The sequence below is a fragment of the Varanus komodoensis genome, unplaced genomic scaffold (genome assembly GCF_004798865.1).
Source record: "Varanus komodoensis strain SLA01 unplaced genomic scaffold, ASM479886v1 scaffold12, whole genome shotgun sequence".
Taxonomy (NCBI): domain Eukaryota; kingdom Metazoa; phylum Chordata; class Lepidosauria; order Squamata; family Varanidae; genus Varanus; species Varanus komodoensis.
Window position 1 is genome coordinate 14,118,541 of NW_025335349.1, and position 13,059 is coordinate 14,131,599.

Consider the following 13,059-nt stretch of genomic DNA (forward strand, 5'->3'; position numbering starts at 1 on the left):
AAGATATGATGACATTTTGGATAAGGATGGAGGATTGAAATTGAATTAAGAAACACAAGGACAGGGAGCTGATATCTTTTGGTGGTATAAGATGTGGATACAATTCAGATATGCTAAAGATTGTAAAGCGTGGGGTTTTTATAAAGACCTAACTGCATTTGAGCAAGTGATGCTTAAATCAGATGGGAAAATGATTAAAAGTTTATATGACTTATGTTATAGATGGTATCTGCCACCAAATAGATTAGCTGTTTCCAAATATGTCAAATGGATGTTGGATATGTAAATATAAATTGGGTACTTTTTATCATACATGTAATTAATGTGGTGAGGATTGTATTTGCTCAACACTGGAAAAGTAAAGAACTACCCACTGATGAACTGACCCTAAACAAAAAAAAAAAAAAAAAGGATTTTGGACTGTGCAGAAATGGCTTGATCTTATCATTGAAGGTGAAGGAAGATACTGACTTCTATCAAATTTGGGATTTTTTTTTAATTATTGGCTGGAGAAATGGGACTTTGCATAGATTTAAATATGTTTTTAAGTTATCACAAATGGAAAAGGAAGGGTGTGGGGGGCTGACCCAGCAGGCTCGATGTTTTTGATGATAGGTGTTGTTTGTTTGTAGTTTTCTTTTTGTTTTTTTGGATTATAATTTCTCAAATAATAAAAAAAACTTATTCATAAAAACGAATAAATAAAAAAATAAAAAGGAATAGAATCTTTTTGTTTTGGTGAAGCAAGATAGGCTGCCTGAAGATACTGCCCCAGAAGGGAAACCCTGTGAATAACATATAATACCCAAAGGTGACATCCAAAGTCAAACACTCTGGATTACTTTTGGGTTGAGCAACTCAGAGTTAACCTAACAATTAACCTGTGATTTCCTGCATGATGTGCAAATTGGGTCAATAATTAATTTAGCCTGTTCTGTGTTGATTATAAATTATTCCCAGTTAGTTTCTCAGTTTTAACTTTTTTCCTGTTCTTGAAGTGTGTAATGAAAACACAAAACACTTAAACTTGAGATTAATCCCCATGTTGAACCTGGCCCACTTTACTACTACATGTTTTACAACCTCCAGATTATACAGTTTCAGTAACTTTTACTTAAAAGTTCATAATCTGGAAGGATCAGAGCAGCAATGATTTCTCAGGAACTCCATTAATTGGTTTCCCACCCTGTTGCATCATTACATGGAATATTTGTGGTTTCTGAGGATGCTGTTAAGGCTTGATCTTTCCACTCCTCCACTTTTAAAGCAGTATTATTTTCTGTCGTTGTTGTTGCTTTACTTCTATACTGCCCCACAGCCAAAGCTCTCTGCATTTGTTCATATGTAAACATAGCACAATTCTATATGTTACTGCTTCTATGGATCACAGGTACAAACGTCAATACTTCTGTTGTAAAATGTTGCATCCTAGGCAACATGAGATGAGATTTCCATCTATGATATATGAGCTATGAAGGCCATCACTCCATAGTAGTTAGAACTGGTGGAATATGCATCATAGAAGCTGCAGTGTTTATCAGCATTGCTGTGACCATGTTAGCTGCCATAAATTAGAAAGTTTATTAACATTCTGTGATATTGTGCATTTTAGCTAAGGTCCAGGAGAAACTTAAGTGATAGATACTGACCCCATTCACATGATCCAACAATTTATGATAAACTAGCCATGGGATGCTTGTGTGTATGCAAGAGTTTATAGGGTCAAACAATCCAGTTTTAACCCATGGTTTGCAGGAGGCAGGATATTCATTCACTGCCATGCAGCCACAACTAACTATGGGTTAGGCAACCCAAAGCTGTTATTTGTGAACTAGGTCACTAGGTGATGTTATCTTATTTACTGATATTTTAAGGTTGCTTTCAGATTTAAAGCAGAATGTTTTAAAAGTCTTGTTTTTATACCTTTAGTACTATTCTACTGTTAGGGTGAGGAGAAAGAATTCCTGTTGCTGCAGCTGCCCCTTGAATGTCACAACTGACAAGTCCTCATGGAGCACTGTTTACAGGCTTATTAACAATACAGCTAAAAAGGAGTGTTCACACTATCCCTAATGTCTAGTGAACACTCCCTTTTTAAAAGGAGGGCTGGTTTTAAAAGAGGGCTGCTTTTATTTATTAAAAATATTTTAAACATGCCTTTCATCCCAAAATACCAGGCTGGTAAAGAAAAAGACACAGGAACCAAAAGATATGAAATCCCCATTCTCACTTGGCCTAGTACAAATAAGCTTAGCATGAATTTAAGTAGCTACAGGAAGAATTTCTCCTCCTACTACCAGGGGGATTCACAGCTGGCTACTTCTGCATCTCTGTATCAGTCCAATGTTATGAATCATAGACAGACAGAGGAAGCGTGGCTGAGTGGCGCTGCAGTATACAACTGGTACTATCACAGCATGTGTACTGTTGTGTCGTGCTTCCATACATTAGGGGGTGATGAAGGGTATCAAGAGCCCCTTGTTTTGTTCATCCTCCTTGTTGTCCCATAACTTGGTCAGTTTCTTTTACTCCCTTCTCTTCTTCATAAGAATGTAAAAGGCCTGAGGCACAGTGAATGGAGGTCACAAGTAGATTGGCGAAAGGGCAGGGACTCCGCCCATTTATACTGGGGGGAGGGGCACAGAGTTCCCGCCAAAACCATTAAAGCTATAAAATCTTCCCGGGAACAGGCACTGTGCAGGCGCAGCACCCGTATGTGTGTGATGCACAGAGACCACAACAAAGAATGTAAGAGCTGTGCTGAATCAGACCAAAGGTTCATCTGGTCCAGCGTTGTGGACATGAATGCAGTAGCACCCACTTGCCCAAGTTGTGCAGCAACTAGAGTACATAAGCATATTGGCTCTTAAATTTGGAGATGGCATATAGCCATCAGGACTAATAGCCATTGACAGCCTTCTTCTCCATGAATTTGGCCAATCCCATTCTGCAACAGGCAATATATGTACTCTGTCCCAGGTGGTAGCACATAACTGTATGTCATGCCTTAGCTCTCTTCAACTTGTGCATCCAGCTTTAGGAGACACTTGCAAAGAAAGGGTTATTCTTCTTTGATGATAAAAGCACTAATAAAATTAAACTGATATGAACTTCTAAACTGGCCCTAGCCTACATGTATTCCCTCTAATACATAATGCCATGTTACTATGGTTTTGCTGCAAGTCATACTAGACTTTCTAACAAGCATCAGGCTTACTATTAGCCACTTCCCTAGTAACCTGTGAAGTACTAGGCAAATTCCTCTGAGGCTCTCTCTCTCTCATTTTCCCTCCTATTTCTAAAGAGTTTTTAGCTGCTTAAGATTAACAGACTTCAATGTACATCCTCCATTAGATATCCCTTTCTCCACTGCAGCCTCACAGAAAGATTAAGGTTGTCACAATGATTCCTTGTTGACCCAAAAGAAAACAAATGCAGAAAATTATTAGTATGAGCCAGGACCTCCGTGGAGACTATGGCAGCAGCACATTTTTCATTTTCTAGAACCCTGAGAATCGTCTCAAAGAAGCAGGATGCTGTATCCTTGGAGAGTCCAATCCTTACAATAAATTCTCCATTCTGATACAACCTTGGAGATTATCCCAACAAAACAAACTGGCTATGAGAAGTGATCTATTGCCAGGCTAGGCAGGTCTGTCTGCAGTGTGTTTGTGCATGCATGCGCAAGCCATATCTTCAGTAGACAGTCACCAACCCCAAATCGTTATACTTAGAAATTCAGGAGTAGCTATAGTGCCCAAATGCCCCAAAAGTTTCACCCAAAGGGCTGTCAACTTGCATAATTTTTTCATATGCAAATATGCATGAACAGGTGCAGACTTAGGCATAAGTGTACTTTAAATCAAAGGACACCCTAACATAATGGAGAAGACCATGACCAGGTGATCTGTATGCCTTCACAATCTGTCATCCTGGGGCTTTTGAAGGGCAGTGTAAAGGTCCCTTCTGCTCTCCCTTCTTCAGGCCTTTTGACATTAAATCAGGCTTGAACTGGGAAGCTCTTCCAATATAGGACATTTTTAAACAGAGGGCTCTTCTGTGCCAACTCGTCAAAATAGAGCACAATCCTCTGTGAAGAAGGATACATGGTCACCATGTCCCATGGTCAAGTACAGCAGGGCCTGGCGGAATGTGGTGGGCCAGACAGCCAAATTTGATCTGTAGCCACAGATAGAAAACCAATCTGCCAATGCTTACCCTCATATTCTTTTCCTGCCACAGGAGTCTTTGCTGCATATTCCAGAAATTCCCCTCTGTGCCTACAGAGGATGTTGAAACCTGAGAATATCTAGGGTAGGTCTCAGCTTCAGAGGACAAAGCTCCTGGTTCAAACCCCATGTTTTCCTAGTGGCAGCAGTATGTATTACCACCTCAGCAAATTTAATCATGCCCCTTAAGAAACTCACTAGTTTACTGTCATTGACAGTTCACAACTACAGGAAAATGAGACCATGCAAGGGTCAGCAGAGGTCTTGGCTACAGGAGGGGCAAGTGGAGCACATAACTTTCAGAGGGAAGACTCTTACTAGCCCATCAGTTTCCAAGCTCACTTTTGACTACTGAATTCAGGGATATAAAATCTAGATGACTTATAAGGCCGAATTCCCATCTAGCAACTTTTAGCAAAGACTCACAGCTTCTGGGTGAATCTACTATTGTACTTCTGCCAGTACAACAAATACCACAGGTTGTCACAATGAAACAAACAGAAATATTAATAAGAAATATTTATGCCATTTCATTTCAGTACCTAATTAGTATGACATTGTAATTCCTTGGCACTCTGCACCCAGGCACTATTGGCTTCTGAATCCTATTATGGTCTTATGCATAATGAGAGTTTAGGAAATCTAATGGTATACTGCATTAGAAAGCCAGTTTATAAGCATTGCAAATAAAAGTATGGTATGAATCATAAGCAAATGGACACAAAAAGCAAGCAAACAACCAGAAAACCAGGAGAGGCACAGGAGTACAAAGGAAAGAATGTATTCCTAGAGGCCAGATGCCAAAGTGAAACTTGTTGATTTAGCCCAGCATGGTTTGGGGACTGAGGTTCCTTTGTCAGGTACAATCTAATAACATACACATTCAGGCTGCTTAATAAAGCAGTGACTATCCTTTATACACTATCATTTACCTTTTACAAGATTGTTTGTGAGGAAGGAGCTTCACTCTCTGAAATGTGCTAGACTTAAATATCATTTTGGCACCCGAGTGCACGTTCTGTTCCTGCTTCCTAGCAGTGCCGCTTTAGAGCTTATTTCTGGGTTGACGTACATAGATCTGCATTGTAAATTGCTTCATCAGTTTGACTTTTAATGCAATAATGCTTTAAAATGTTTAAAATCTAAAGTAAAATACTAAAAACTAAAAGAATGCATATGCTTAAATTTTCCCATGGAGATGAATGGGCCTTAAAAATGTTAACCTTTGATTGAACTATGTCACTGTGAAAAGTATCCCTTTTCAGACATCTGCATCTCTTTAAAGTATTGGGGGTAGAAGCTTTTAAACACCAAACTCCTTCCTACACAGTTTAGTTTCTAGAGCTTATTTCTCTTGTTTAAAACCCCCCACAAAACCAAGTCTCATGTGAAAAATGCTTCTCTAAATCATGTACTGCTCCAGGGATTCATACCAAGCACCATAAATGGGAAAAGGATGAGGAGTTCCGTGAGGAATGAGATTGGCAAGATTGTGGCCCAAATAAAGGGCTGTGTGGTCAACGTGGGCCTTGTATTGTCATCCACTCTCTTGCTCTTTAATTCCTGTATAAGGGTTCCTTTCCTTCTGCCTGCTCTACCAAAAGAGTATGCAGAACTCCCTGTCTCCAGTCTGTGAACATCTGTTTTTCCTTGTGTGTGTTCTGGAAACATTTCACAATGATAACTGGCAAGCAGGTCAGCTATTAAAAAGTTGTGCTGAGAACAAGCAATGAGGAGGCAATTAACTCTTCCCCTGGCAAATCCTCAAGTTTTTCTTCTTTTTCTTTTCTTACCCTGAAACAAGTTATCACAAAGCAATGTGGAAGGGTGCTGTTAATCTGGTGGGGCATATAACTTTATTAAGATACCTCTCAGAGAAGAAAAAAATGGCACCCGATCCCTCCACTCAAAGCAGGAATTTGGTTTGGAACACATTAGCAAAAGGAAGGGTGTTCATCTTTGCTTTGAACACAAGAACTGCAGGAAGTACCTGAAAGAGATGGCCAGACATGAAGGCTGCAATCTAAAAATATTTACTAGAGAATAGGCCCAATTCAATACAGTAGGGCTTATTTCTAAATAAACATGAATCATATTGCGGTGTGAGCCATTGTTGTTCCAACAGCTGATGATGTTCAATTACAATGACAAGGCAAAAAGACTCTGATTGACTTCAGTGAGATAGTTAAAGCACATCTTTACGTCTTTAATGCTCTTGCAGAACTCAATAGTACGTAAAAGTGTGGTGTATTTTTTTAAACCAGATATTCTAGGAAATACAGAGGAACTAGTTTTGGTCATTGCACAGAGGACTGCATATGTTTACTGTGCAAGATAGAAATTATTTTAGAGATATTGTCTATATGCAAACCTTATGTACTGTTCTCTCTGAGTCTAGCAGCTAATTCACATATCAATTGACCTTTGTGTGCATTCATCGGCTGTGAATTTACACAGTAGCTAGTTATGTGTATTAGCTATTCAGATCAATTAGGCTTAAATGAAAGGTTGGGAGAGCAGACTACTAGTCAGGTGACAGAATGTCCCCTTGCTCTCCCACCACCCCAACAGCGCATCCCAAATATGTTCCAGTGGGCTCCCACACTGTCTGGGCAAATCTGAGCATGTGTGTGGGAGCTATAGGGGAGAGAACCCTAATGACTACTGTGATGCAAGCATTATCTCAAAACATTTCTTTATAAATATTTTTTCACATATGCAAATTTACAGATTTGATCGAGCAGTTAAGAGACAACACATTAAATCAACTGAAATTCCATTTGACAGATGGGTACTTATTATTGCATTCCCTCTAATTGTAAGACCCCTCTATCAGACAGGAACCCTCACCATGTAATAAAGCCCTTTTGAGTGAAAGCACCTACTTTCCCTAATTCTTGAGTCTCTGCTGCCACCAATCAGTTCTAGATATTCCCTTACTCACCTATTGCCACAGAGGGCATGTTCATAATGTAAGGCTAAGCTGTGCCACAAAGTAACTGTACTCCCAGATTCAGACAGGCATGTCCATGCATGCATTCATGGTCTCCATGTTTCTCCATCTTCCCTCCGAATAGCAGCCAGCATCCCATCAGCTCCCACAGCTCAAAAGCAAACCCAGGGTGCCCAGCTCTTGCCTATATTGCCTGCCCCTCCTTCAGTGGCCCACACGCCCACCTGGGCATGGCCTGTCTGCTGTTCCTGTGTGTGTGCTTTTCTTGTTTGGTGTATTTCTGCTGATCAGAAGCAATTGCCTGCTCACTAGAGCAGCACTGTTGCTCTAGGAGAGCATTACAGGAGTGCTCCTCATTGTTGCCCTGCTCCGTGCCGGTGTGGAAGCACAGCCACCCACCTACCTCTCCCCCGTCCCTCACTGCACATGTATCCACACTCTCCCATGCACAGGACTCAACTCTTGCTGCCAGGGGCTGCTTCCTTGCTGCAGCCAGGCACACGGAGATGGTCAGTGTGGCACCCATGCCAGGAATGCACATCCTGCAGCAGTGGGGGAACAGCATGGCTTCTTGAAAGTCCTTAGAAAAGTCAGGGACAAGCTAGGAGTGGAGGGGCAGAGTAGGAGAAATAGGCTCCTCGGGGTGTTCACCCTGACTGTGATGTCTGTGCACAGTCTGAGCTCTCCTCGTGTATAAAGCAGCTTTTCCATGAGGAGACCATTGGCTGCCTGAGTGACACAAACACTCTGCCATTTCCAGGCACTGCTCCAGTAAAGTACAGAAACTAGACCAGAATGCAAGACATCACTGTCACCATGGTTGCTCCTGCTGAAAGTGGTGTGCCACTTTGCCTCACTGCTGGCAAGATTCTCAGGCTGCATCTGGGCATTAGGAAGGCAATGTGCATACAGAGAAAAAAAGTTGTGCAAAGCTGTGGCTCTGACACAGTTGCTGCTAGGCAAAAATGCAGGCTGAAGTGTCCACTGTTGCTGTGCAGCTCTTGTTGCCCAGCTCTATGGTAGCAATGTGGAATCCATGCAGAAACATGGCAACTGGGCCCACACTGCAAAAGAAGTCATGGCGAAGTGTAGAAACCTTACAAGTCGCTGTTTCCTCACATGGCTTTGTGGGAACCAAATGTACTGTACTTCAGCATGGATTCTGGGTACAGATGTGAGACAAGCCATGCCCATGCGGTTTCCCCCATGGCTTGTTATACGGAAGCCCATCGACAGTCTAGGCTTAGGTTTTAGACAACTATGACATTTAATAAATACTATATATATATATTTAGCTTTTAATTTAAACTGGTTTATAATAACAGATAATAGGATAATTTTGCAGCTTAGATTTTAAATGTTTGATCTTTGCTTTAAAATATTAGAAAGGTATGTTTCCTTGTGTTAGTTTGGTTCCTTTCATTAAGTTCCCATCTTCTTTTCCATGGTTGTTTTTCCATGGAGAGTCATTTTTTCTTAAGAACTGCTAACAACTGAAAATTGGACTTTGGCTCTTCTGCAAAATTGGTGCTGTTTCCTGTAGAACTTTTCAGCTTCAGTCTTCTGGGAGTTTGCTCTTGGTTTGCCTTCTACCATCTCTTTCCTTGGGCAGCTGCTGCCATCTTCCATTCTCAGCTCAATGCCTCCTACATGGGGTTGGGCACATTGATGGGCTGCCCCTTTTATTCTCTTCAGCCAGATGTTCCCTCTAACTAACCACTCCACTCTGGCAGGCCAACATAGAGATTTTTAACTAAGGGTCAATGAGTTCAGATAGAATGCTCACTAAATGATCTCTCGTATCCTCACCCTTGCCCTCCATTTTGAATCAGCTGTCTCAGATAAAAGCAGCATTGCACAAGACCCATGGTCACCTGAGTAACTGTATCAGCTCCACTGTTTCTTGGCAGACTGATTACTGTAGACTACATTCTATCTTTTTGGTCTGAAATTGCTAACTTTTTACTATCACTCAGCTGATATTTTTAATAATGTTATAAAAACTCTTACTACCACAGTGCTTTATGATCAGTTGTAAAAGAAGCTCTTACTTTTGAATTTTACTGTTTCCTATGCTGGCTGAGGAATAATGGAGGTTGTAAGCCTCTTTTTGTCTAACCTTGCATAGGGTTGTACCCTAAGATTTCTTTAACAAGTTGACAACCCGAATAAAGCCACTCACAAGAACTGGTCGCATTCCCAATAACTTAATTAGTAAGACCCAAATCCAGAGGTATTATCTAACAAGATTCTCCCATTGTGCTTGCTAACCAGCAAGAATGAAATCTGTCAGAGCACAAGTCATCACACTGCACTTAGGGCAATTTACCTTTTTCATTTAATATATGAATAATGAAATTACTGGCTTTATACAATTGTGTGATTGTTTTAGTAACATTATGTCTTGAAATCTGAGAAGTACTGGTGAAAGAGTTGGCAAGTCACTATGTCCATGAATATGGTATAGCAAAGCCTCTGGAAATACAGTTTTGTCACTGAATAGAACTGTAGTTCAGTTGTGCCTGAAAAGCTGGAGATACTGCCAACCAGTGTCAACAATACTGGAGTAGGTGGACTAATACTTTGTCCTTGTATAAGGCAGATTCCTGTGTTCCTGTGACTAAGATTTCCCTGTTATTTTAGAACAATACCTGTTCATCTGCTTACCTCTTCCTATGAAAATTAAAATTGGAATAAGTTATGAAAAATAGTAGCAACTGCCCTATTTCTGTATATTTTCAGTTTCAGGATTGTTTGGACACAGGCATGTAAAAAAGTATGCATGCATTGCTTTTATGATAAATCTGCTCCTGTTTCTTCCATTTCAGATTTTAACATGTGTTATTTTACTTCTGAATTTCAAACTTACGTCTGCAGCCATGAAGAACAGAAACTTGCCTTGTTATTTAAATGAAACTGACAGTTCTCAAGGGAGAGGTACCTCTGTCTGCCAGGAGTAGATGGTGAAATGTACTGCCAATCTCTTTTTCTGTGTAAAGCATAATACATTTTATAATAACAGGGCTACAGTTGAGCAAACAAACATACATGTCCATCCTATTCTTTCTAAAGTTGCATTTCTTGCAGTTTACTATATGCTTGAAGATTAACCTTCAAGCAAAACACACATATCCCTCCTTCAAGCTTTTCTATATGGGTTGCAAATATTGAAACAGGCATATTAAAAGCATTCACTGAAGCCCTAGGATTCCGTTAGATTCAAAACAAGTATTTTGCTCAGTCAGATGATCTCATTTCAGCTACATTTAGTACATACAGATTCCTCCAGAATAAAAGTTGCTAAAGTGAAACCATAAGGTTAATGAAAAATCTGAAATAACTGTGCCCCGATATTCTAATACAAACATTAAGAAATCTACAAATGTTTCAGTTCAAAGAATTTTTTCCTGTTCCCATTTCTCCCATTCTCACAAGCAGCGCAAACAATTAATCTTGACACAGTACCGCTTTCACTAAAGGTGCAATCCTCTACCAGCTTGAAAAGAGAAAATGGCCCCAGTCAGCATAGCTAGGTGTGATATTATTACATTACCTCAATATCCTGCCTTTTGCAAGGAACACAGGGTCACTTCCATGATCATCCTCCTTCATTTTATGCTCACAACAACCCTGTGAGGTATTTTAGGCTGAATGTCTGTGTAGGCCATTTTTGTTAGAACTTGTATAGGATTATACTCTAATTGCCTAATTTCCTTTCTCTAAACTTGTACAGAAACAGAGAGAAACATACAATTAGCATATACATATTTATTTGGAACATCTAGTCATGCTTAGAATGCAATTAACAGTTATCGTAGCAGCACAAAATATTAGTGAATGCCCCCAGTGAGACAATACAGATGTTTGTATTTAAATAAAAAGAGTACCCAAACTAATACAGCAAACTTACCATTCCTTAAATGTAGCAGTATGTATACTACACTATGTGAGAAGTTAATTTATACCCCAATTTGGAGTCTTCTTGATTTGCCATATGTTAAACATGAGCCAATAATTTTTCAATAGAGGAATGAAACATATGCTGAATTTTCACTTCAAATCAAGAGGTTTAAAATGTTATAAACTTTGGCTTCATCATTTTCAGATCCTATATATTAAGATGGGTACACGTGGAGAGTACACTTCACAGTTAATTGACAAACAAAATCCTTCAAGAAATGTTATATATGTGTTTGCTGCTTCCTGTGGTTTTTCCCAGAGCAACAATGAATTTGGAATAAAAATGTATATAGTTTGCACATAACACCAACATATGATTTATTTAACCAATGGGCTGTTGAATTCGGAGTTGCAGTAATGCACAAAACCAGCTGTGCTAACAAATCAGTTTATTAATCACAAAAAATCCAGAAAGAGAACTCATGGTTTGTTGTTGGGTTGGGAACTTTGTGGTATTCTAACTATGGGTTACACATGAACCCAAAACCATGGATGAACCATGGATTGTTCATAGGTTCTTTATAGGCTGCAGTAGCCAAGAGTGGATTAAAAATGCAGCCAATTATATACCAGCTCTATAGCTCTGCAAAGGTATTTGGGATGTAGAGGAAGAGGAGGAAGCAAACAAACCAAGGTAGCATTGCCTTAGGTTCTTTTTGCTGCCCGAGTAGAACAGGAAATGGTGTCCCTCTAAGTTTGCCTACATACACTTTATTACCCCACCCCACCATACAATTCATTCTTTCACATGCCACATAGCACACTCCACAGCTGACACCCATCAGAGCACCTACACACATATAAGCATATAGCCACGCACCCTCTCACCTCTTCGTCTGCAATGGCCAAGAACAGTTCTTTTAATAGTTACAAAGATATTGTACATTAAGTACTCCGAAATGTGCATTATCTTTGAAATGTGCTATAAAATGTGAAATATCATGTGCAATATTTCTATTGTGAAACATACAGTGATGAGTTTTTCCCTCACTGACTCAGCCATTCCATGCTTTATAACTGGAGCTATGTATGTTAAACAACTACACTGTTTGGTAACCTGGGTAATATATCTTAAAAATAAAGTCTAATATGAGCAGGTTGAAAGTTGATGGTGGCAATCCTGGTATTATTTCAGTAATGATTGAAATTATGTGTGAACAAAGGAAAGATCCTCTGTACATGCTTATGGAATCCTTCACTTCAAGCATGCTAGACAAAAACAAAAAGGATATATGCTTATACAGCAACATCTGAAGATACTTAACATGATTAAAATCTCTCATACAATGGGAGTGATTTTGCTTTCTTTACCACAACATCCTTTTCAAAACTCATCTAGGCCAGCAACTATACATGTGACCAAATAAAAGTGTGGTACATATACTTCAGTGTAAGCAAAACCAATCTTAAATGTCTTCACTGTATAATCCATTGTTTCTCAGTTCAGAAGCCAAAACTGAACAGTATGATCCTTAGTCAAGGAAGAGAATAATCCTATACATAGTTACCTGGAAATAAGTTCTGTGAAGGTTAATGGAACTTACTTCTGAGTGGACATTGACAGGAATGCAGTGCAAATATTCTTGGTGGACAAGCAAAGCATGGTTTCTCAAAAGCACAGTATACCAGGAGCATGTGACTTAGCTAAAATGGGGGAAAGAGGGAGAATCTGTACATAGGGACCTTGTGGATTTCATTTTAAAAATACCTTTCAAGCACTGGCCATCTGTTCAGGTGATATTTAGAACATTTGCATAGTTTCAGCAGGCTCTGCACTTTTAAGAAGCTAACACTCCCACTGCAAAGCTAATCACTTCACATCGCTCCCTCTGCTGCAGCCTAGTATTTCCATCCCTCCATAATTATTCATAATTACAAATTCCTCCACAAAAAGCTGTGATGTGTGCATAGACTCCT